This window comes from Ictalurus furcatus, chromosome 28 (genome assembly GCF_023375685.1).
Source record: "Ictalurus furcatus strain D&B chromosome 28, Billie_1.0, whole genome shotgun sequence".
NCBI classification, from domain to species: domain Eukaryota; kingdom Metazoa; phylum Chordata; class Actinopteri; order Siluriformes; family Ictaluridae; genus Ictalurus; species Ictalurus furcatus.
The window spans coordinates 225,001-230,000 of NC_071282.1; the positions used below are offsets into that span (position 1 = coordinate 225,001).

Genomic DNA, 5,000 nt, shown 5'->3' on the forward strand with positions numbered 1-5,000 from the left:
ATTGATGTGTATAGTGAATATTGATGAGTGTGTAGTGAATATTGATGAGTGTGTAGTGAATACTGATGAGTGTGTAGTGAATACTGATGAGTGTGTAGTGAATATTGATGAGTGTGTAGTGAATATTGATGAGTGTGTAGTGAATACTGATGAGTGTGGATGTGTGTCCAGTGAAGTGAAGGTGTGGGATTCAGGGTACCGCATCCTGAACCTCTTTCTGAAACTTTACGCACAGCGCAGGAGTGCGAGCGGACAGCAGCATGTTCTTTTGCATCAACAGTTTGAAGATTTTAATGCTGTAGCTCATGTAAAATGAATTCATAATATTTTCCTGTATTTAGCGGTTTCACTTGAAGTAAATTTAATCAGAGAAAATAAAGAACCCTATTTTTTCACAATGAAAAGCCTTACTGTGAAATACACCATCACAGGCAGTGCAGGGTTTACGCAGCGTGCTCTGAGACACTTTCTCTTTATTATTATGGCGGCAGTTTAATAAGAAGTAGAAGAAGATGTGGATGAGAGCAGTGCACAGTAAATTCAATTCAGTTTTATTCATATAGAGCTTTTAACAATAAACACTGTCACAGAGCAGCTTCACACAAATCCGGATGTAGATTTAGATCACGACTAAACTCAATAAATCCAGAGGCAACAGTAGCAAGAAAAAACTCCCTGAGATGACATGAGGAAGGAACCACAAGAGGAACCTGTCATCTTCAGCGTGAAACCAGATACTGTGATTATAAATCATTACAATGTACAGGTGTAGAAGAGTAAAGGGAGTGTGTGTACAGGTGTGGAAGAGTAAAGGGTGTGTGTGTACAGGTGTAGAAGAGTAAAGGGAGTGTGTGTACAGGTGTGGAAGAGTAAAGGGGTGTGTGTGTACAGGTGTGGAAGAGTAAAGGGAGTGTGTGTACAGGTGTGGAAGAGTAAAGGGAGTGTATGTACAGGTGTAGAAGAGTAAAGGGAGTGTGTGTACAGGTGTGGAAGAGTAAAGGGAGTGTGTGTACAGGTGTAGAAGAGTAAAGGGAGTGTGTGTACAGGTGTAGAAGAGTAAAGGGAGTGTGTGTACAGGTGTGGAAGAGTAAAGGGAGTGTGTGTACAGGTGTGGAAGAGTAAAGGGAGTGTGTGTACAGGTGTGGAAGAGTAAAGGGTGTGTGTGTACAGGTGTGGAAGAGTAAAGGGTGTGTGTGTACAGGTGTGGAAGAGTAAAGGGTGTGTGTGTACAGGTGTGGAAGAGTAAAGGGAGTGTGTGTACAGGTGTAGAAGAGTAAAGGGAGTGTGTGTACAGGTGTGGAAGGGTAAAGGGAGTGTGTGTACAGGTGTAGAAGAGTAAAGGGAGTGTGTGTACAGGTGTAGAAGAGTAAAGGGAGTGTGTGTACAGGTGTGGAAGAGTAAAGGGAGTGTGTGTACAGGTGTGGAAGAGTAAAGGGAGTGTGTGTACAGGTGTGGAAGAGTAAAGGGTGTGTGTGTACAGGTGTAGAAGAGTAAAGGGAGTGTGTGTACAGGTGTGGAAGGGTAAAGGGAGTGTGTGTACAGGTGTAGAAGAGTAAAGGGAGTGTGTGTACAGGTGTGGAAGAGTAAAGGGAGTGTGTGTACAGGTGTGGAAGAGTAAAGGGAGTGTGTGTACAGGTGTAGAAGAGTAAAGGGAGTGTGTGTACAGGTGTGGAAGAGTAAAGGGTGTGTGTGTACAGGTGTGGAAGAGTAAAGGGAGTGTATGTACAGGTGTAGAAGAGTAAAGGGAGTGTGTGTACAGGTGTGGAAGAGTAAAGGGAGTGTGTGTACAGGTGTAGAAGAGTAAAGGGAGTGTGTGTACAGGTGTGGAAGAGTAAAGGGAGTGTGTGTACAGGTGTGGAAGAGTAAAGGGTGTGTGTGTACAGGTGTAGAAGAGTAAAGGGAGTGTGTGTACAGGTGTGGAAGAGTAAAGGGTGTGTGTGTACAGGTGTGGAAGAGTAAAGGGAGTGTGTGTACAGGTGTGGAAGAGTAAAGGGAGTGTGTGTACAGGTGTAGAAGAGTAAAGGGAGTGTATGTACAGGTGTGGAAGGGTAAAGGGAGTGTGTGTACAGGTGTAGAAGGGTAAAGGGAGTGTGTGTACAGGTGTGGAAGAGTAAAGGGAGTGTGTGTACAGGTGTGGAAGAGTAAAGGGAGTGTGTGTACAGGTGTGGAAGAGTAAAGGGAGTGTGTGTACAGGTGTAGAAGAGTAAAGGGAGTGTGTGTACAGGTGTGGAAGAGTAAAGGGAGTGTGTGTACAGGTGTGGAAGAGTAAAGGGAGTGTGTGTACAGGTGTGGAAGAGTAAAGGGAGTGTGTGTACAGGTGTGGAAGAGTAAAGGGAGTGTGTGTACAGGTGTAGAAGAGTAAAGGGAGTGTATGTACAGGTGTAGAAGAGTAAAGGGAGTGTGTGTACAGGTGTGGAAGAGTAAAGGGAGTGTGTGTACAGGTGTGGAAGAGTAAAGGGAGTGTGTGTACAGGTGTGGAAGAGTAAAGGGAGTGTATGTACAGGTGTAGAAGAGTAAAGGGAGTGTGTGTACAGGTGTGGAAGAGTAAAGGGAGTGTGTGTACAGGTGTAGAAGAGTAAAGGGAGTGTATGTACAGGTGTAGAAGAGTAAAGGGAGTGTGTGTACAGGTGTGGAAGAGTAAAGGGTGTGTGTGTACAGGTGTAGAAGAGTAAAGGGTGTGTGTGTACAGGTGTGGAAGAGTAAAGGGAGTGTGTGTACAGGTGTGGAAGAGTAAAGGGTGTGTGTGTACAGGTGTGGAAGAGTAAAGGGAGTGTGTGTACAGGTGTGGAAGAGTAAAGGGTGTGTGTGTACAGGTGTGGAAGAGTAAAGGGAGTGTATGTACAGGTGTAGAAGAGTAAAGGGAGTGTGTGTACAGGTGTGGAAGGGTAAAGGGAGTGTGTGTACAGGTGTGGAAGGGTAAAGGGAGTGTGTGTACAGGTGTAGAAGAGTAAAGGGAGTGTGTGTACAGGTGTAGAAGAGTAAAGGGAGTGTGTGTACAGGTGTAGAAGAGTAAAGGGAGTGTGTGTACAGGTGTGGAAGAGTAAAGGGAGTGTGTGTACAGGTGTGGAAGAGTAAAGGGTGTGTGTGTACAGGTGTGGAAGAGTAAAGGGAGTGTGTGTACAGGTGTAGAAGAGTAAAGGGAGTGTGTGTACAGGTGTGGAAGAGTAAAGGGTGTGTGTGTACAGGTGTGGAAGAGTAAAGGGAGTGTGTGTACAGGTGTGGAAGAGTAAAGGGAGTGTGTGTACAGGTGTGGAAGGGTAAAGGGAGTGTGTGTACAGGTGTGGAAGAGTAAAGGGAGTGTGTGTACAGGTGTAGAAGAGTAAAGGGAGTGTGTGTACAGGTGTGGAAGAGTAAAGGGAGTGTGTGTACAGGTGTGGAAGGGTAAAGGGAGTGTGTGTACAGGTGTGGAAGAGTAAAGGGAGTGTGTGTACAGGTGTGGAAGAGTAAAGGGAGTGTGTGTACAGGTGTGGAAGAGTAAAGGGTGTGTGTGTACAGGTGTGGAAGAGTAAAGGGAGTGTGTGTACAGGTGTAGAAGAGTAAAGGGAGTGTGTGTACAGGTGTGGAAGAGTAAAGGGAGTGTGTGTACAGGTGTGGAAGAGTAAAGGGAGTGTGTGTACAGGTGTAGAAGAGTAAAGGGAGTGTATGTACAGGTGATTGACTAGTGCTGATGTGATTGAAGAGGACAGAGAGAGAGTAACCCTAACCCCTCCCACTCAAAGAACATGGACAGTTTTGCTTTCTAAGCTCCTGGGCATGGCTGGCTGTGGCATCAAACCCCTAGACCATAATCCTTAACCCCTAGATCATAATCCCTAACCCCTAGATCATAATCACTAACCTCTAAGCACTAGACCATAACCCCTAACTCCTAGACCATAATCCCTAACCCCTAGATCATAATCCCTAACCCCTAGATCATAATCACTAACCCCTAGATCATAATCCCTAACCCCTAGATCATAATCACTAACCCCTAGATCATAATCCCTAACCCCTAGATCATAATCCCTAACCCCTAGATCATAATCACTAACCTCTAAGCACTAGACCATAACCCCTAACTCCTAGACCATAATCCCTAACCCCTAGATCATAATCCCTAACCCCTAGATCATAATCACTAACCCCTAGATCATAATCCCTAACCCCTAGATCATAATCACTAACCCCTAGATCATAATCACTAACCCCTAAGCACTAGACCATAACCCCTAACTCCTAGACCATAATCACTAACCCCTAGACCATAATCCCTAACCCCTAGATCATAATCACTAACCCCTAAGCCCTAGATCATAATCACTAACCCCTAACCCCTAGACCATAATCACAAACCTCTACATCATAATCACTAACCCCTAACCCCTAGATCATAATCACTAACCCCTAACCCCTAGATCATAATCACTAACCCCTAGATCATAATCACTAACCCCTAACCCCTAGATCATAATCACTAACCCCTAACTCCTAGATCATAATCACTAACCCCTAGATCATAATTACTAACCCCTAACCCCTAGATCATAATCACTAACCTCTAACCCCTAGATCATAATCACTAACCCCTAACCCCTAGATCATAATTACTAACCCCTAACCCCTAGACCATAATCACTAACCCCTAGATCATAATCACTAACCCCTAACTCCTGTATCATAATCACTAACCCCTAACCCCTAAATCATAATCACTAACCCCTAACCCCTAGATCATAATCACTAACCCCTAACCCCTAGATCATAATCACTAACCTTTAACCCCTAGATCATAATCACTAACCCCTAACTCCTAGATCATAATCACTAACCCCTAACCCCTAGATCATAATCACTAACCTCTAACCCCTGTATCATAATCACTAACCCCTAACCCCTAGATAATAATCACTAACCCCTAACCCCTAGATCATAATTACTAACCCCTAACTCCTAGACCATAATCAATAACCCCTAGATCATAATCACTAACCCCTAACTCCTAGATCATAATCACTAAC

The 5,000-nt window shown here is 44.5% G+C and overlaps 1 pseudogene; it reads right to left on the reverse strand.

The window, feature by feature from the left end:
• LOC128603264 (dynein heavy chain-like) overlaps nucleotides 1-287 on the reverse strand; it is a 1,113-nt pseudogene extending 826 nt beyond the window's left edge.
• Between the last annotated feature and the right edge of the window lie 4,713 nt (nucleotides 288-5,000).